The 21,541-nt window shown below is 42.4% G+C and overlaps 1 long non-coding RNA gene across 1 annotated transcript; it reads right to left on the bottom strand.

The window, feature by feature from the left end:
- Nucleotides 1-6,972: 6,972 nt before the first annotated feature.
- LOC309531062 lies at nucleotides 6,973-19,569 on the bottom strand. Its single transcript, XR_014219042.1, has 4 exons — nucleotides 19,185-19,569; nucleotides 14,946-15,005; nucleotides 12,173-12,355; nucleotides 6,973-7,089 (listed from the first exon to the last, which is right to left on the bottom strand). It is a non-coding gene; the product is annotated as an uncharacterized lncRNA (long non-coding RNA).
- Nucleotides 19,570-21,541: the final 1,972 nt, after the last annotated feature.

The raw sequence follows: 21,541 nt of genomic DNA, 5'->3' as shown, positions 1-21,541 counted from the left end.
ACTCACCAAAAGCCTGAAAGTACCATCAGCTGCAGGCAGCATGGCCACTGCTCGCGGAGGATGGGAGTTATAGCCCAAAACATTTGGGGGAGGGTTGCTTTGGACCTACCCCAAAGTGGAGTCATAGGGTTTAGGATTAGAGTAAATCTCCACTTGCCTTAAAAGCAAGTGCCATTCCCAGATTAAGCACTGCATGCCAATGCTCAAACCCCAAAGTTCTGCCTGTTTTACCTGCCCATTCAAAGTATTTGAGCAGCGTCAAGAACATGGAGGAGCAACAACCATTGTCTTGCCCTCTCCTCCTAGTCTGTGGTGCTGATTGGGCCCAGAGGGAGAAGACAAGAGAATGAATGGTGGGATAACCACAGGAAGAAGGGGAGAGCTGTAGGCCAGTGTGATGTACTAGACCATTTGTTGGAATAAGGCAGGAATAGACAATGTGTTGCTCTCTAGAGACTGTCAGACTCCAACCCCCAACAACATCTTGAGGGCACCACATGGCTTCCCATGGACTAAAGAAACCTGGGTTCAGTGCTCCCTGGGTAAGTCGCTATCTTGCAGTCTAGCCCATCCCAAAAGGTTGCTGTGAAAATAAAATAGGCTAACTGTGGATAATTGGATTGTATGTTTGTAAATCACCTTGTGACTCATGTGAAATGCAATCCATAAATGTATAATAATATAATAACCCCCTTTGCTTATTTGAGCTGCTCAGATGAAGGCAGAGGCTTACAAATGTGATCAATTATCCTGGTACTTCCAAAGAAATGCATTTAGGATTGAGATGCAAATATTTGTTTGTCTAACCACCTTTTTAAAACTGTGTTTAGATGGGGCTCAGCATCAGATACCTGTCTGGTTTGCAACACTGGAGATTTAGATCATACCAAGCGCAGCTCTTTTCATTTGTATTTTACAGAGGCTTTCATAATTACATACCTTATGATGATGCTAAATGTAATTCTGATCATGCCCTTCTAAAAATGCCTTGGATTAAAAGCTTTTGCGGTCTCTTTAGGCCATGGGCCTGCAATTACAGAAAATGAACTGCATTTTAGCTTTCCATTGAAATTAATAACAGCACTTCTCCAATTGACTCAGTGAGTAGTTAATGGAATAAACTGCATATTTCACTACAATATGGTTTTAAAGCCATTTGAGATATATTCTGTGCTTCAAATGGGATAATAATTCATACGGTACAAACTCTTATTTGGGATTCTACAAAATCTATCCCAGATAGGTCCAGAATTTAAGATGTTATTAATGGTTTGACAATCATTACCTGCTTGAGTCTAATCTTCCTTGCCTTGCATACTTGGAAACGTCTCCCTTCATGCATGCTGAGGTTCAACGAGACAGCCTAATAAGAGTGCGCCTAATGGCATTTAGGATCTTGCACCGAAGATTTCTGCATTTTAGCATGTTTCTTAACATAGTGTCATATATACAAAGTCCAGTTGATTGCCGTTCTCTTGGTCACATGAGATATCCCCCGTAGTGTCTCCACTTCTCCCATAGGGGATGCACAAACGTTTGTGCCATCTATGACTGAATATGATGCATGCAACCTGCATTGGTCATAAAAGTTAAGGGCAAATATATTTCCACGTTGGCTTCAAAGCCTGGTGACTAACTTCTTTAAAGTGCTCAAAATACCCCCTCAACACAAACACACAAGCACACACAGCCTCCACTTGAACACCATAATGAGCTGCTTGCATTTATATGTAAAGTAGCACATTAAAGCTGCAATCCTATGGGACTTACCTCCAAGTAAACATAAACAATTGCAATTGACAAATTGCAATCCTAGACACACTTAAGGGTATGGGTACATACCCCCATACCTTTAAAGCACCCACCTACCAAAAAGAAAAAGAATTCTGATTACTGTATTGCTTATGATGATTTTATGGTGGGAAATGTGTACTTGGGGGTGGAATGCTGAGTATGGTCACTTTTGGTTGCTATCGCTGCATTGTTTTAATATTTACCGCATTTTTTGCACCATAACACTCACTTTTTTCCTCCTAGAAAGTAAGGGGAAATGTCTGTGCGTGTTATGGAGCGAATGCCTGCGGGTGGCGGGGGGGGGATCTGCTGCAGTCGTGAGCAGAGGATCCATGGCTCCCCTTCCTTCCCTCCTCCGTGGTTACAAAGCATGGATCCACATGGATCCTCAGGATTTTTGCATTGGGCTACTCCAAACTCACTGTCAGATCACATGTTTAGAATATTTTTTTCTTGTTTTCCTCCTCTATAAACTATGTGCGTGTTATGGTCTGGTGCGTGTTATAGAGCGAAAAATACGGTATTTGTTTAAGTAGCCCTGATACCTTTCAGCATAAGGCAATGCATAACGTTATAATAATACTATTCTTCTTTTTTATAAAAAAAACCACACAACTTCTATCAGTACTGATTTTCAAAAAGAACAAAACAGAATGGCTGTAGATGTTGTAGGATTCTCCCCCCCCCCCAGTGGGGGGTTTAAAGGTATGGTGGTGTGTACCACATCCTTAAAGGGACGCGGGTGGCGCTGTGGGTTAAATCACAGAGCCTAGGACTTGCCAATCAGAAGGTTGGCGGTTCAAATCCCCGCAACACTCTCATTGCTCGGTCCCTGCTCCTGCCAACCTAGCAGTTTGAAAGCACGTCAAAGTGCAAGTAGATAAATAGGTACCGCTCCAGCGGGAAGATAAACGGTGTTTCCGTGTGCTGCTCTGGTTCGCCAGAAGAGGCTTAGTCATGCTGTCCACATGACCCGGAAGCTGTACGCCGGCTCCCTCAGCCAATAAAGCGAGATGAGCGTCGCAACCCCAGAGTCGGCGACGACTGGACCTAATGGTCAGGGGTCCCTTTACCTTTACCACACCCTTAAGAGTGTTTAGGATTACAATCCTATTTATGTTTACTTGGCGGTAGGACCCAAAGGATTGCAGCTTTAACGTGCTGATTTATGGCATATAAATTGCAAACAACTCTGCTCATTATGGTGTGGAAGTAGAGGCTCTGTGTGTGCTGAGGCGTCACTTGAGCACTTTTTAGAAGTTAGTCAGCAGGTTTTGAAGCAAACATGGAAATATATCTCCCCCCCACCCCACAATGAGTTTCTGTTTGTTGAATTTTGTCCCCAGTCAAACTTTACAGATGTATGCTGCTGAAGCTGGGGGACTGGATTTCCTAATGGAAATGCTGACAGACCTTTACTTATAGCGCTATAGAGAGTGCCCCTGTAATTATTCAATTGCCTAATTCCATTTATCTTCCATGAACCATTATGGGCTGCTGACACGCTGCAGCTTCCTTAGCAGAATACACAGCCGAGTCTAATGGACTGCAGGGAAAGTCAGTTAAATGGAATAAGGTTTGTGCCTTACTCTCAAAGGCTATTATTTTATAAATGAAGGCAGGTGGATGCATTTACGTTATTAGGATAAATATTTATGAACTGTTATCACTGATACCCTGCATTACAAAAACATTATCTTCCATATTAAAAAAATAAAATACAAAGAACAATCCATGCCCGAGTATATTTTGATTAGGATATTGATTATGGTGCTCCTTACACAAAGCCACAAAATAGCATGATCTTAGAAATGAATGCTTGCTGTGTTTTTTTCCTCCCCCCCCCCCTTCTTATGCAAGGAAGGAAGGTGCTGTTGAGAAACAAAGACTGAAAGCTAGCATATTGTGACACCATTTTAAAAACAAACCCTCAAACTAATAACTTTCCATTTCTATCTCCAAGCATGTGTGAAAATATTTAATTAACCAAATGTGATCAGCATACTTTGCTACTCTGCGTGGGACTACAGAAGAAAACTAATATCTGTTACCTCGTTGAAAAAGAATATCAAGTCACCGTTTTTCTCATGGCATTAATCTTATACAGTGGTACCTCGGTTTAAGAACAGTCCTGTTTACGAACAATTCAATTTACGAACTCCGAAAAACCAGAAGTAGTGTCCCGGTTTGAGAACTTTACCTCGGTCTAAGATGATCATCCAAATGTCATAGACCAAATGGAGCAAACAGCACGCGGACCTAGTGGAGGGAGGAAAAAATCCTTAAATAAGAGACACGGGGGAATGATTAATGGACTTCAATGTCTGTACACTAATGCGCAAAGCATGGGAAATAAACAAGATGAGCTTGAGCTCTTGGTACAGCAAACTAAATATGACATAATAGGCATCACTGAAACCTGGTGGGATAAGTCCCATGATTGGAATGTAATAATGGAGGGATACAATCTATTTCAGAGAAACAGACCAGACAAGAAAGGAGGAGGAGTGGCGTTATATGTCAGGGGTGTGTATACCTGTGAAGAGATCCAAGATTTAGAACCTCAAAGCCAAAGTGAGAGCATTTGGGTCAAAATTCAGGGAGAGAAGAATAACAGAGACCTCATTGTGGGAGTTTACTATAGAGCCCCAAGCCAAACGGAGGACATAGATGATGCCTTCCTGGAACAGATGGCCAAGCATGCAAAAGGAAGGGAGATAGTAGTAATGGGGGACTTCAATTACCCGGATATCTGTTGGACGTCAAACTCAGCCAAGAGCATAAGGTCAAACAGATTCCTCACTGGCCTTGCAGACAACTTCATTGTCCAGAAAGTGGGAGAAGCAACAAGAGGAACAGCCATTTTAGACCTGGTCCTAACCAATGTTGATGACCTGGTTAGTGGGGTAGATGTGGAAGGATCATTAGGCGCGAGTGATCATGCTCTTCTGAAGTTTACTATACAGCGGAAAGTAGCAGCCAAGCATACTAGGACTCAATTTCTTGACTTTAAGAAAGCCGACTTCATAAAACTTAGGGAAGTGCTGGGTGAGATCCCATGGACAGCAATACTAAAAGGAAAGGGAGTTCATGATGGCTGGGAGTTTGTTAAGACGGAGATAGTAAAAGCACGACGTCAGGCAATACCAATGAGACGGAAACATGGAAGGTGCCTAAAGAAACCAGGGTGGCTATCTAAAGAACTTTTAACTGAATTAAGATTAAAAAAGGATGTGTACAAAAAATGGAAAAGGGGGGAAACCACCAAAGAGGAATTCAAACAAATAGCCAGCACGTGTAGACACAAAGTCAGAAAAGCTAAAGCACAGAATGAACTCAGGCTTGCTAGAGAGGTTAAAAGCAACAAAAAAGGCTTTTATGGGTATGTTCGTAGCAAAAGGAAGAACAAAGAAAGAGTGGGGTCACTCAGAGGAGAAGATGGTGAAATGCAAACAGGGGACACAGAAAGGGCTGAACTCCTCAATGCCTTCTTTGCCTCAGTCTTCTCCGATAAAGAAGACAATGCCCGACCTGAAGAATTTGAAGCAAATGATTCAGCAAAGGAAACACAGCCCAGAATAACTAAGGAGATAGTACAAGAATATTTGGCTAGATTAGATGTATTCAAGTCTCCAGGGCCAGATGAACTGCATCCAAGAGTATTGAAAGAACTGGCAGATGTGATCTCAGAACCACTGGCAGTCATCTTTGAGAATTCCTGGAGAACAGGCGAAGTCCCGGCAGACTGGAGGAGGGCAAATGTTGTCCCTATTTTCAAAAAGGGGAAAAGAGAGGACCCAAATAATTACCGCCCAGTCAGTCTGACATCAATAGCAGGGAAGATTCTGGAGCAGATCATTAAGCAAACAGTCTGTGAGCACCTAGAAAGGAATGCTGTGATCACCAATAGTCAGCATGGATTTCTGAAAAATAAGTCATGTCAGACTAACCTGATCTCGTTTTTTGACAGAATTACAAGCCTGGTAGATGAAGGGAATGCAGTGGATGTAGCCTACCTTGATTTCAGCAAGGCATTTGACAAGGTGCCCCATGATATTCTTGTAAAGAAGCTGGTAAAATGCGGTCTTGACTATGCTACCACTCAGTGGATTTGTAACTGGCTGACTGACCGAACCCAAAGGGTGCTCATCAATGGTTCCTCTTCATCCTGGAGAAGAGTGACTAGTGGGGTGCCACAGGGTTCTGTCTTGGGCCCGGTCTTATTCAACATCTTTATCAACGACTTGGATGATGGACTCAAGGGCATCCTGATCAAATTTGCAGATGACACCAAACTGGGAGGGGTGGCTAACACCCCAGAGGACAGGATCACACTTCAAAACGACCTTGACAGATTAGAGAACTGGGCCAAAACAAACAAGATGAATTTTAACAGGGAGAAATGTAAAGTATTGCACTTGGGCAAAAAAATGAGAGGCACAAATACAAGAAGGGGGACACCTGGCTTGAGAGCAGTACATGTGAAAAGGATCTAGGAGTCTTGGTGGACCACAAACTTGACATGAGCCAACAGTGTGACGCGGCAGCTAAAAAAGCCAATGCAATTCTGGGCTGCATCAATAGGAGTATAGCATCTAGATCAAGGGAAGTAATAGTGCCACTGTATTCTGCTCTGGTCAGACCTCACCTGGAGTACTGTGTCCAGTTCTGGGCACCACAGTTCAAGAAGGACACTGACAAGCTGGAACGTGTCCAGAGGAGGGCAACCAAAATGGTCAAAGGCCTGGAAACGATGCCTTATGAGGAACGGCTAAGGGAGCTGGGCATGTTTAGCCTGGAGAAGAGGAGGTTAAGGGGTGATATGATAGCCATGTTCAAATATATAAAAGGATGTCACATAGAGGAGGGAGAAAGGTTGTTTTCTGCTGCTCCAGAGAAGCGGACACGGAGCAATGGATCCAAACTACAAGAAAGAAGATTCCACCTAAACATTCGGAAGAACTTCCTGACAGTAAGAGCTGTTCGACAGTGGAATTTGCTGCCAAGGAGTGTGGTGGAGTCTCCTACTTTGGAGGTCTTTAAGCAGAGGCTTGACAACCATATGTCAGGAGTGCTCTGATGGTGTTTCCTGCTTGGCAGGGGGTTGGACTCGATGGCCCTTGTGGTCTCTTCCAACTCTATGATTCTATGATTCTATGATTCTATGATTCTAACAGAATCTGAACGGTGGAAGGGTGGTTGGAGGCCTCATTAGGGAAAGAGCCCCTCGGTTTAAGAACGATTTCGGTTTAAGAACAGATTTCCGGAACAGATTAAGTTCGCAAACTGAGGTACCTGTAAAAGAAACTTTTTCTTATACTTGGAAACAGAAACTGAATGCATAACATTTGAGAAATTGAGTTTGTTAACAGCACATATAGCTATGCATTCAAGACTCCCGACCTGAAGAAGTTAGTCATGCTTGAGGGCCTTGGCTATGTTTTTTGTTTTTTTAGGTTTTGTTGCTTATTTTATGATTTGGAGGGGTTGCTCTTATTTTTGTGTTCTGTACGCTGCCCTAGCATCTGCACCAATGAAGGGCAAATTATTAATATATCTCAAATGTGTGAAATAAGATTGGCTGCAGCTCCCTGGTGAGGGATCATTTGTATGACATGTGAAAGGGCCTTACGTCCCAATGAAAATCAACTTAGTTGCCACAAACCTGTTCCATTCAGTTTAATGGGACGTAAAATGCAACTACCTTTCTCTGAGTCAGGTCCAAGGTGGGAGAACTTCTCAACAAAATCTAGAGCTGCAATAGGGGTGGGGAGAGAGAGTGTCCCTCCTTTTGCTGTTGTCTTGCTGCTGTCTGTTTTGAAGTGGCAGCCACAGCATTTGTCCGGGCAATGTTCCCACAGCTCCCTTTCTAAGATTATTACCATACTTTTCTGTGTATAACACGCCCCTATGTATAAAATGCCCCCTATTTGCGGGGACTCAAATTTAAGAAAATGGCCCAAAGTTGTTGGGAGGATTGCCAGAGGTTGTTCATGATTTTGGGGGAGGAATGCAGTAAATCACTAACCCGACAGCTACAACCGCTCGCTAAAAATCAGTCCAATAAACAGCAGCACAGGAAATTGTAAGGCAAATTGCGGGAGCCAATCCAAAACAGCCCTTGACGTAGCAACCAATCACACTCCTATTTACCGTATACGACGCCCCCAGTTTTTAAACATTATTTTACAGTAAAAAAACCACCCTCATCTTATACACGGTATATATCATTATGTAGAACTAATCCAATGACAGTTCTGGGGACAGCCCCTGGCAGCCCTCATTAACCCACAGAATTCTGTTTCCACTGCTACAAGCTGGTTTAGCTCTCCCAAATATCACCACCCCCAAAATACCACTGAAAAATGGTCCACAAAAAGACAAGGAGGGTTTCAAGCCAATCCAATATTCCTTTGTAAATGTGAACACTTCATTTTTCTCAGTGAAAGTTAATCTCAGCATGCTTAGAAATAACACTTCGTTTCCTAGAAGCCTTGATCCTTTATCACAAATGTGTGTAATAGGCTATTATCTCTCAGGGAGTAAATATAAACTTTCCACATGTCCAGAGGCATTCTCTTATTATATCACATTGTCTTGAGACTGACAACTGAATTTGGTGTACACTCAGGTAGGTAGCTGTGTTGGTCTGACGCAGTCGAAATAAATAAAATAAATAAATAAATTGTGCAGTAGCACCTTAGAGACCAACTAAGTTTGTTCTGGTTATAAGCTTTCGTGTACTTGCACACTTCTTCAGATACACCAGTATACAGTGCAACTCGCTCATGCTGTATTTATCTTAGTGAGACTTCATAAAGCAAAATATTATACCTCATCTCAATAGCAGTACAAAACCCAGGCACAGCATCATGGGAAGTAAAAGAGGCAGGAATTGAAGGCAACCACAATCGAAAAATAAACACATTTACAAATACTCATTTTTACCCTTATAAATGCTCTCTCATTTGTTTAGATGATAATCATGTCAACAAACCTCAGTCAAAAGGACCATTTCCCAGGGCTAATAAGAATTAAATGCAGTAGAACATCCTGTGTATTCAGCTATCACTTTGGATGAAAATATCTTGTGAACTTTAAACACAGATGATACTCGGGGAAATAGGTTGTGCTGGTGGGGTTCCCCCCTCCCCTTCTTGTTGTTGCGGTGATTATTATATATTAAAGCATTTGCACTTTCCTAGACATTTCATGAAGCATTTTGTTTTCTTAATCTTTGCAAGAAACATGACAACATTTAAATTTCTTTGCAATTAGATTTGACTTAATTATGACCATTGTTTAATACCACCTTGTTTTACCTGCTTTGGGTCATAAATAGCCACCAAATTCATCATTTCATAAAGAGTTGTTTTTCTACCTGATGTTCGCTATGTTCAGAATGTTAATAGCTACTACAGCGGAATATGAATAGGCTTGGTGCAGCCACTTGAAATATAGAAAAATGGCCCAGACATTAAAAAAGATAAAAGGGAAAAGGGCAGTAATGAATTTAGAGGAAAATGAACATTAATGGCACTAACATTACTCATGTTCCACATAACAAATTATTGGAAGTCTGTCAAGCACACCAAATTACCTACTCATCTGCTGTTGTGGGGCCCTTTGGAGCTATCCAAAACCAGCAAAAGCAAGACAATTTGAGCTAATTTTACTATTTATAACAATAGAACAGACCATTAAGATAAATTAATGTCATTATCAAGTTTCTATGAAAATGACAAATACTGCTATTTCGAGCAGCTTTAGAAGCTGTTGACTATAATGAAATCTGCTCTAGAGGTACTAAAAAGAAACACTCCATGTAATTATTTTCTAGTAGCTTGTTTGTTTCCTTCCTATTCATTTGGCTTTCACACAATTAGTTCTGTACACAATACGTGGTAACTAAATAGTCAACACTACGTGGCATTAGGACTAATTGGGCAATTAGGAGGCAGTTCCCATCCTTTTAAGTCCTAAAGAGAGTGGGGAGTAGACGTTCTCCAGGCAACAATAACAGTACCACACAGGCCAAGATTGTCCAAGTTTAAGGGAATACAAAGTAGAACGAGGAACAAAGTGCAAATCAAATGCTTCACCTAAAGCAACACACACATGAGGTGCTTTATTCAACAATCTAATTGATCACACACAGAGAGAAACACAGGGCACTGCGGCAAATATCTTTGCCAAAGCAAGTCTATCTTAAGATACCAGTACAATAGCTTTCGGGTTCTTCTTAGGTCACAAGGTATTTCAAAGATATCCAGCATCGAAAGCCAAGGTTCACACGGTGTCTCATGTGCTCTGCAAGTTAAGACTGTCATAATAGTCAGGGAAGTTGTGGTCACTGCCCTTTAAGAGATAAGTTCTTGAGCCAAAGGGAACTCAACACAACACACAGATTCACCCGTCCTAAGATCTGCTTTGTTCAGCCCAGCTGTGCTATCATCGCACCCTTTAGTTAATTCTGACGCTTTCCAAAGCCACTAGTGCAATCTCTTTGCGCACACCTTGCAGGTTCGCTGCAAAAATTGTCTGGCATCACCTCAGATCCATTATCTAGCTTCAAGCACCCCCACAACATCTATAGTAGCATACCACACTTCTCCAACAGTGTACCTTCCTTCTCCAATTTTGGAGTTGCTTCTTTTCTCTCTGTTGTGCACATCTGGGCGAAATAAGCCCTTGTGACACATGGCACCTCAGGCTGGGCATGCTCTAGGCTTGCGAATGTGTCCACACCCTGTTTATTCTGTGCTGTGCTGCTATCTTTTGGGGGACTTTACACAAAACAAATGCAATACCGTGAAAATCCCTGAAACGAGAAGTAATTGACTAGAAATATTATTTTAGAGAAATAAACTAAATAATAAAAATCAAAAAGTTTAAGAGAAAAATTAGGAAAACCTAGAATTGTACAAAGCCTTAATGGGATGCCGGCTACAAACCTCATTTCACTAAGCTATTCAGTTTCCTCAGAAGGAAATAGAAAAATCATAAACCTTAAATGACCAAAATTCAAAAAAGCGGGTTAAAAGTCCCAAAAATTCTTAAGTATTATAATCCTAGCTCAACCTAGGTGAAGCAAAGCACAGTAATAAAGGATTAAGGACTCAAAGGTACAGTTTCCAATACTAAATTTACAAAAAATGTTTGAAAACCTAAATGGCAAGTTTTAGACACAGCCCAGCTTAAAGAAAGCCAAACAAAGTAATAAGAGTTGAGGACTCAGCTGTGAAAGTTCTAGTATTGCCTTTACAGAAAGGTTTAAAAAATTTGGCACAAATTCAAAGAAAGGAATGTCAGCATCTCCCTTGAGCCAGTGCCACCAACTGGACTCATCCACCTCAGCCCCGACTGGGCTAGGCGAGCTGGGTAGCACTTCCAGAGACCACCTTCTGCACAGGAACAGGTCAAAGTGCTGTGGACTCACAGCTTAGAGTTGTGAGCACCGGATTCACTCCAAGAAGACAGCCGTCGCACAGCAGAGTATAGCAGAGTATAGCAGAGCATAAACGACTCGGAGAGCAGCTCTGTAGAATATCTTCATTATTCTATCTACAACTATTTTACACAACTATATACAGAGCTAATGAGGTCTAAACATAAATGAATGCTGAACTGCACTGAGTGTCTGCAGCTGCTCTTAGCAGCAACCTTATCTATACACACAATCTCTAACACTCAGTCTCTCTCTCTCCAACACACTGGCTGACTGACTGATGTTAGGCTGGAGCGGAATAAGTAGAGAGCAGAACACCGCCCCTCCTCTCTGGAAAATCACCAGACTCATCAGCAGATTCTTGGATAGGGGAGGGGTGAAATCTCCTCAAGGAATACAAGATAAGCTGTTTTAGATTTTAAACAAGAACAGGGCAGCCTCGTTTCTTAACATGACGTTTCCTACAGCTTCAAATTCACAATCTTGAAGTTTTTGCCTTAGCTCTGTTAGAAAGTGATCTATTCCTGCTGCCTCTCTGTCAGGGATACAGCTTCACTTTCTTTTGGCTTCTGCACTTGTTCAATTTTACGTTGCTTTCAAAACCTCTTAGTAGCTGGTATAGTAGGATTAGACGTGAATTGGACAGAAAAACCAGAAGCAGGATGAACTTTAAAATGAAATTGTTGCCTTGATCATGGGGATCTTATTATATATGGAAATGCTGATGTTTACATTGGGGTCTTAATGGTGCTTGTCGACAGTTTCTGAAGACTCAAGAGACATTGTTGCTGACAACAGCCTCTAAATGACTTTTACCGCTGGCCAAATTCTGAAAACGAAGCAAGCTGACTGACCTTTTCCTTACCCTGTTTAACAAAGATTCAGACAACAGACTGGGAAGTAAGTTTATAATACGATTTGCTTACTCACAATCTTGCATTGGTTCTCAGCAACAGCAGCAGGAAAAACTATGCAGGTAAAATACATATATTTGTAGTAAAAACAGTCTCAGACATGTGCCTGAGCCAGAGCAAGTGGAAGGCGTAGCTGCACCCATTGCTGGTGGAAGGAAGAGAGAGGGGGGAGGAACAGGAAACGCTTCTTTGATTCTTCCTGCTCAAGAGAGGAGAGGAAATGACATCACACAGAGCCCTCTCTACTAATTGCATTTCTAAGGCCTATCAGCTTGGTGGTCATTAGCCCCTAAACTTATTAACTAGCAAGAATATGCATTGTTGAATTTTACTGCAATCTCCCACATATCCCTTTTGTTTCTCTGAATGCATGTTGGGCTTTTGCAAGGATTATATGTGCTGAATCTCTACAGGTGTTTGGCATATTTTCAATGTCCTATCTCCAATGCAAACGGGGCATCAAAGCAATTTTAAATTCCTCAGGATGAGAATTGGCTTTGGTGCCTGTTAGATGGAGCTGGAGTGTCTTTTTCAACCCTCTCCAGCTTCCCTCTCCCCCAGGATTGTGGGGTTGTCAGGGAGGAATGTAGGGGCAGAGAGAGGTCCTTGGCCCCATTTAGCAGAATAAGCATCAGGGAACCCAAATGCAAAAGCGCTATGTTACCACATTTTGAAGCAGGATAACTTACATTAACGACTAATTTTGCTATTGTCAACCTAACACCCTCCAGATGTGTTGCACTATAACTCCCATCAGCCTTAGCCAAAATTTTGGCCCCAAACACCTAGAGCGCACCAGGTCAGAAGACTAGTCTGGAACACGGTGGCTAGCACAACCTAGAGCATCTCTGAATTAAAGCTGCAGTCACTGCCTCAAGAGCAAGACCCTGTGCAATCTGCTGTAATGGATTCTCCACCACTGGAACCTGTTTCCCCCTCTTGGTTCCTATTCCCTGTGGCTTTCTAGCTGGCAGGCAAACTGCTTGCCTGGCACTGGTGCTCACCTCAGCTCTGGGTCCATATGCCAGCATAAAGCTCTGGGCCCACTGGTGCCAGCATGCTAATTATGCCAGCCCCAGCCCTGGCACAAATATGCCAGAAGAGGGGCCAGCCTAATTAAGATACCAGTGCTGTTGGCAAGCTGCTGTCCGCAAGAGCCTGGTAGGCATTCCACTCCAGTATTGACTATATGATTTTACAATGGCTTTAGTATGGCATGCTTTGAAGTAAAAGCAACGAGGCTGCTGGAGGCCTGCCTGGTGGAAACTGATGGCGCAAATCATGTGTGCAGGACGTAGCTAGGGCAATGCAATGAAATCATCAGGCCAAGATTGCAAAAGCATTCCCCTCCGGAGACTGGGCCCATCACGCAAGAGCCTAAATCTGATCAAACTAACTAAAGAGTGATTAACACAGCTGGTCTCCATAAAAGAAACTAAGGATGTATTCACACATGAGGTTTATTGCATTAGTTTTACTGATTAGAACTGTAACCCTTCTGTTCTGATTTCTAACATCCCTTTCACACTGCAGTATGTCTTTTGGCTGTTCAGTTTTTCACTAAGTTTATGCCAGCTGCACACAATTGAGGCTTAGTCTGCAATGTGATTCCAGAGAACATGAGAATATAATGCCAGAATCTTAACATGAGGTCCCCCATCCAATTTGAAACCAGACTAGGCCCTGCTTAGCTTTGCAAATGTGCTAGCAGTTTTATTGCTGCACCACTAGGATGACTTTATCCCAAGATTAAGACAAGTGTGTGTGAAAACTGCTGGGTAAATCTGTCAAGATACACTACTGCTGCTGTCAAAAGAGACCTGCTGAGTGCCACTGCTGGGCTGCCATGTTGCAACACCAGCAGTGGTAGTCATGGCTCTGGGGCACTAGAACCTGCCTGCATATTCAGTCTGTTGGTGTCAGGCCCAATCATAAGACGCACAGGTCTATTCACAAATTTCTTGCCTTGCCTTGCCTTGCCTTTATGTTTATATATATATAGATAAATGCATGTATAAGAGGAGAAAGGAAATGCATGTTTGTTTGTGCATGTGGTCAGAAGCAGTGTACACTGAATATAAAAGGTCCATAGGTCACAAGCAAAGATCCCAGATTTTATCTCCAGTATGTCTATGTGAGGCTAGGAGAGGCCCCTGCTTGAAACCTTACGAGAGCCACTGCCAATCTGTGTACCAAATAATGAGTTATACTGATTCAGTATAAGCGCAACTTTCTATGTTCCTCTGACCACCAGATGCCATAGGTAACCAACAATGGGTGGCCATTGTCATCGTGCCCTGCTCTGCGAGCTTCTGAGGATATCTGGCTAGCCCCAGCTAAGAGAAAGAACGCCCTTTTGTGTAATCCTCCATGGCAGAAATTTTGTTTTATGTCTTTTCCCTCACAACAATCATTCTGTGACTGGTGCCCACAGCAGTTCCTCAAAATTCCAAAAGATTGGTGAGACCTGCTTCCAATATAAGTGTACTGTATTCCCTTTGCCCCTTCCCAGACTTAAGAATTTGGAAATTCATCATTTAGATCAGGTATGGGGAATTTTTTGACCCTCCAAATGTTGTTCCATTGGCCAGGAATGGTGGAAGTTGTAGTTCAGCAATATCTGGAGGGCCAAAAATTTCCCCTACCTGATTTAGCAAGTGAGCCAAACCCAGAAATTAGTGTGGAAAACAAAATATCCAAGGCTCACTGGCCAACCAGAGTTGGAGAAAAGCCTGCTTACAGACCCAAATATGAAAAATGGGACATCTGCCTTTCCCTTTTATACTTACTATAATAATAATCTGCAGCAGCAGCATTTACTGGAGTATGTGAGCCCAGCCAGCGCTCCTCTGATCAGTTCAGCCAGTGTTAAAGTTAATGAAAGCCAATTAGTATGTGAAAGCTCTATCAAACATTTCAGAGCATTTTATTAGTACTATTAGTCAGAGGCTTTCTGTGTCAGGGGATTAGGCTTTTTTTCTTAATTAAACCTTTATGAGAGAATATCAAATTTGATGATCCATGTGGTAATTTATTATAAAATAAAGAGACTGTGGTCCGAGCTGAGCTCTAGGTGCCTAAGTGAGTCCTATGACACAGGGGCCGCAGCCTCTTACACCAGGCCTGAATTTAGCCCCACAGGTTGGCAACGGTTTTAATTTATTCATTAATCTGGGGAAAGCCGGCATGTTTTTTCTGTGGCGTACAAGTACAGCTCTTGTGCTGTCTAAAAAGCAAAGAAATGCTGAAACAGGGCAACAATACCCTTACTTCAATAATTTTACGATGTGGCTTCTGCTGGGTATTTGTTTCTGTTTATTAGAAAGAGGACAAGATGGAGAAGAGTGAGAGTCCCCTCTCAGGAAGCAGCAGGAACCCAGCACCTCTGGAAGGGGGGAGCCCCACCTGTTCAGCCCCACTGGTTGCTCTTGCCAATGGGTCATCTAGTCCTGCCTCCTTGTTCTCACAGTGACCAACCAGATGCTGAAGACTGACCCTCTGTAAGGGGTTAACAAGGAGGGTGCAAATAGGCGTCATAAATCCTTGCGCAATATGCAGTACATGTGTCCTAACCCTAATTCAGCCACCCAAACTTGGTCTGAATCTGTCAACCAACTGCGCTCTCCTGAAATGCCTATCCGTTGAAACCGATGGGAGCGACAGTAAAAGTTATTTGATATTTAGAAGCTGCTGTACTCAAAAATTATTCAGCTCCCAGAAATCCTGGCTTGAAATCCAGATTGAGATTGATAACAGAGCATGCTCTTGTGTGTCCCTGCCTATGTACTTTTATTAAAAGATTTGTTATTTTATATATAAAGTATATAAAACAAGACAATTATATAATATAACAGATTAAAATTAAAAGATGAAAAAATATTCCTGCAATTGCAGGGGGTTGGTGTGGATGACCTTCAGAGTCCCTTCCATCTCTTCAGTTCTATGAGTCTATGAAAACCATAACATGGGCAAATAGAGAAACAGTACAGTTACATATAGGCTAAGTAACAAACTCCAAGTCATGAAAGACAAAAGCTAGAATAAAAGTTGTCTATTCCCCAAAGACCAGAAGCCTTTCTTATAGGTATTCTAGGGACAGGTGTACCAAAGATGATGCCCAAACTATTTATGTATGTGACAACAGCATCTAGAATAGTACATGCACAGAAATGGAAAGAAGAGAAGGTTCCAACGAAGGAGAATGAGTGGCTTTTGAAAGTCATGGACTATGGCAGAAATGGCAAAGCTGACAGTGAAATTAAGAGATCAAAATGACAAACTTTTAATAGAAGAATGGAGGCCTTTCGTGGACTATTTAAAATAATATTACAGTCAAGTGAAATCGTGGGCAGGATTCGAGATAAAAGCCGCAGACGAAAAATGACAAAGTAATTGTAATAGAGAAACTTTTTTTTTTTAACGGATAAAAATATAACGCAGTAGAAAATGTTTGAGTAAAAACACTGTAGAAATGAGGTTGGGAAGTCAACTTACGAACCAATGTATTTGATTTGAAGGTTATTGTGAAAATGAAAAAAAATAATATTTTTAAATCTACCTACCTACCTATGAAGGGAAAGGGCTCATTGCTTTAGCACTGAATGCCTGTTTTGCCTGTGGAAGGTGACAGATTCAACCCCAGATTCTCTAGTTAGAACAATCTCTGGAAAGAGCTTTTGTTTGAGATGCTGGTGAGATGCAACCCATCAGGAAAGGCTACATTGGGAACACGAACCAATGCTTTGACTCAGCATAAAGTGGCTCTATGGTGGCTCAGAAGGTGTGTTTTGTAAGCTTTGGCTGGCCATGGCTTCCCAGGACATGTGTATGCCCACAGGAACACGAACACATGTGTGTTCCATGCTGCTTCCAAATGGAAGTCTCTTTTGGGGCAAGAAATCCATGACTTGAGCTCTTGTCACTGCACAGGTAGGTGCTTCTCATAACCCCCATCCAATTTGCTGAAAATACCTGGCTGTGGTGGACCTCTTGAAGGATACAAGGTTTTCACATTGTCTGGCAATGAATAATACATTGGGAAGCAAAGGCAGCCATTAGCTCTCTTCTAATCAGTATCATGTAGCATTTTACCAATTAACCACTTCTCTCAGACACTTACCATATGAAGTGGCTCTGGGCAGAACTCCCACCAGGATGGACTGGGCCATCTGCATTTAGAAAATTGCCCATACATTTATTAAAGTGAAATTCACCCACTAATTAGTCCTGTCAGTCTTTCCTCCAAGGGTCCTCATTAGCACATTGAGCTAATTACTGCCACCAGAGGCATAAGCGTGTGGAATTGGAAAAGTGTGTGTATTGGGGGGGGGGGGGAACTTTCAGAAAGCTGAACTCAATATAAATGTTACAATTCCTTTCCTATCAATTGTAACCCAACAAACGGAGAAAACCCAAAATCCAATGGTGAAACTGAGTCAAGCTCTAGCCTCCCACATTGCTGAAGTTAGAAAAAGAATAAAACTTCAGCAGTGTGGGAGGGCAGAACTTGACTCTGTCACTTGAAGCAATTAAGTCTACATGATTGTTATAACTGATATTCCTTTCTCCTTTTTAATAGAAAAAGAATAAAATATCAGTTATAGCCATCATGTAGACTTAATTGCTTCAAGTGACAAAAAGCTGGAGAGCAGTGTGCTGCTTGAATAACATGAAAAGTTCAAAAATCTGATTGGGTGTGCTCCCGAGCCCTCGGGCAAGTCTAAAGTAGACCTTTGGGTCCAGCTATTATGTATGCCTTTATTTTATTTTATTTTTACTAGAGGCTGCTTTCATATAAATATGATCAAGGCAGTTCACAGTTTAAAATAATGGCTTACAGTTTAATAGATAAGGAATAAAAGGAAGAGGGAAAATAAACATATTGAGAAACCAACACAAGATTGTCTCACCCCGTATATAAACAATGGATCACTGCACTCTGCCAGGGATGGGGTCCCCTAAAGACAGGATCTCATCAGGAAGTCTGTTCCATACATGTAGGAATAGGGCTTTTAGTGTGGCAGAACCTGCCCCTTGGACTGCCTCCCATTACAAATCAGACAGGCATGGTTTCTATTATCTTTTCAGCACCTGTTGAAGGCCTTTCTTTCCCAACAGGCCTTTTAAGTGAAGGTTTTTATCCCAGTCAGCAGCTGTCTCAGACTTTTATGTATGAAATTGGTTTTTTAAACTTTTTTATATATTTTATTGATTTTTTTTCAAATATAAAGAAGTAAAATGATACAAAAAAGGGGAGGAAGAGAACAAAACAAACAACTGTGTAAAGGGGGGGGGACGTTATATGAACATATACAAAAAAAAAACCCCTAACCCATACATTCTTTAATTGCTTTTATATATGAAATTGTTTAATATACGTTTCCAGTGTTGATCGTGTATTTTGTTGTTGCTTGTCACTTCAAGATGCCTCATAGGAAGTGATTCATGAATGGAATGGAGCAATAAACATATAAATAAAACACTTTCAGACTCTCAGGCCCAACATCAGCACATGACATCCATCATAGTGGTTGAGTCAGAGAACTGCCATTTTAATACGCCCCCCCCCCCAAATGTAGCCACATTCTTTGGGGCACTGTGGGAAATAAAGAAGGCTGCCCTCAGTAGGAGACTAGGTAAACCTACAAGGTAGCAGAGGAGCTCTCCTGTTGGTTTTTCAAACCTACAACCTGTTTGGAGTACCATACTGTTTAATGATAAAGTTACAGAATATCCCAGTAGAATAGCCACCATGAGAAATGGTTGCAGAAAGGGGGGGGGGCGGCAAATGGAAGTTAGTCCTCACCAGGTCCACTGGCAGAACCTGACTTTCCTACCTTTCCTTCAGGTACATCCCCATAAAAACCAGGGCCTTTTTCAGCTGGAACTCAAGTTCCAGCACCTCTCAGGTGGGTGCCATTGCCATTCTTAAATTATTTTTCTAGAAAAACAGCACTGCGTAAAACTGTATGTGCTTCTCTCTTCTAAGTGCCAACTCTGCAGGAGAACCACAGTGCCCAAGCTCATACCTTTCAAAAGATTTCAGCACACCAGTACAGGCTGTGGTTGTGTCAGCCCCTGCCTTCATCCTCCCAAAATTTCCTGTCCATTTTCATGGCTCCACCTATTCTCCTTGGCTGCCCTTTATGTTTGGATTCCCTGTTGGGTGCTACTGCTCTGCCTTCCTTCAAATCTCACCTCAGAGCAAGCAATAAGGCAGTAGGCAAACTAACAACACTTCATATTTCTTGGGACTTGTTTTTATCCCAGGCTTTTAAATCTGCGTCTCTCAATCAGTTTAGCTGGAAACTGTTTTTACCTCAGCATGCTACATTGGCTAGGGTGAAAAATGCCCCATGTACAGAGATTCTGTTGGAAATTTGGAGAATATTTTGGGCTCTTTTTGTGTAGTGGGGGACCAGCTGTTTTCAGACTACAATTACCATCATCCCTGACCGCTGGTCTTGCTAGTTGTAGTCCAAAAAACAGCTGGAGACCCGCGTTTCGGAAACCCTGCTCTAGATTGTAGGTGCCTGAAATTTGGGGACACTGTTTACTACCATGCCAGTGAAAATATCCTTGAAAGACTATGTTCTGGGTTGGAATGGGGGGCAAGGGCCACATTGCCTTCTGGGCCACCTTCAGGGAGCTGCCAACCAGCAGAAGGTGGGGCCAGGAGCAAAAGTAGGTGGTCAAATGTTTACTTTTGTACATGTTTACTTCTTGATTCTCCAGCCAAGCAAGCAAAAGGGCCAAGGGCCCATTCCAGCCAGGAAAAAGCACTACAGGGGGGCTGCAAAGCAGGGCTTGTAAGAGGTACAGCCTGGGCAGAGGGTGGGGAAGGGGTGGGACATGGAGTCCCAAGTGTCAGGTAGAAAGGCTCAGAGGGCTGCATTTGGTTCTCTATGGGAGAATATTTATGGGACCGCCTCTCCTGGTATGCCCCGCAGAGGACCTTAAGGTCCATGCATAACCATAGTTTAGAGGCCCTAGGCCCTAAGGAAGTTAGACTATCCTCCACCAGGGCCAGGGCCTTTTCAGTGATGGCTCCGACCTGGTGGAATACTCTGTCCCATGAGACTAGGGCCCTTCAGGATTTAACCTCCTTCTGTTGGGCCTGTAAGACAGAGCTATTCCGCCTGGCCTTTAATTTGAATTCAGCCTGATCTTTTATTTCCCTTCTCTTCCCTCCTCCTCCCCTTTTATGAAGATCACCCACTCTGAGACCCCACAGATAATTCTCCCCTGGCCTCCTCGCTGGCCCAAGTAGGATCAATTCAGCCAGATAGCCCAGGGGATTATCTGATTGATTTTTGATTCTTGAATTTTATTCTTATTCATGTTTTTATACCGTATTTTATAATTGTTCTAAAGTGTTTTAAATTTGTGGTTAGCTGCCCTGAGCCCAGTTTTTGAACCAGGAAGCGCAGGGTATAAATAAATTATTATTATTATTATTATTATTATTATTATTATTATTATCATTATCATTATCATCATCATTATTACCACTGTTCTCAATTTGCTCCTCATGTGTTAGTTCTACAATGAAAAGTGCAATTTGGATGGGTTTTAATCCCACTGGCTGGGATTAAAGTTTCTTTGCGTCACTGACCAAGTCTCAGGTCTGCGTCATGTGCACAGCTTTCAGAGTAACATATTTAAAGGAAGGGGGCATAAAGACAAGCGTCCCATGTGAGATGCCCCAACACCTAGGCCCAATTCTGTGTCCTCCCCCTGCTTTCTTTCTTCTGTGACAGCTTGATTATAACTGGGCATGCTCGTTGCGAGCCGAATACCTGTTTCTGACACAGCCACATTATACTGCATATTTCATTTGTGTAACCACTCTCATGCTCGTAATTACTTGATGCCTTCGGAGCCGCAACAGTAGCACCGTTAAATGTAGGACAGAAATTAGAAAATGCCGTTCTGTCTCTCTAACAGACTCTTCCCCGAGTTTTATGGCTGGTACGGAAAAGGTCTGTTGTTTGGGGGCAGCCACACTGGGATATGCACTTCAGGAAAGGCTATGGCCGTGATCATTATATGCAAATTTGCCACAGCATTTATCCCACTCTTCATTAACATAATATCATCTGGTACCTAAGGCAGCTATTACCTGATCCTGGACATTTCTCATAATAGATGTGTGAGAGCAAGGAGGGAGGGGGCGTGAGGAGTTTGTTAGAAAATGTAACAGGCATCCCCCCTTCCCCTTTCTAAATAAATGAGCCAAATACACCCGGGTGTATCCTGATCCAATGTGATAAGAGTGTTGGATGGACTAGGGAGACCTGGGCTTGAATCACCTCCAAGCCATGAAGCTCACTGGATGACTCTGGGCCAGTTAACTCTCTCGCAGCCTAGCTTACCTCATAGGGGT

Source organism: Podarcis vaucheri (genome assembly GCF_965113315.1).
Source record: "Podarcis vaucheri genome assembly, chromosome: 4".
Taxonomy (NCBI): domain Eukaryota; kingdom Metazoa; phylum Chordata; class Lepidosauria; order Squamata; family Lacertidae; genus Podarcis; species Podarcis vaucheri.
This window is presented reverse-complemented; position numbering and strand designations above follow the sequence as displayed.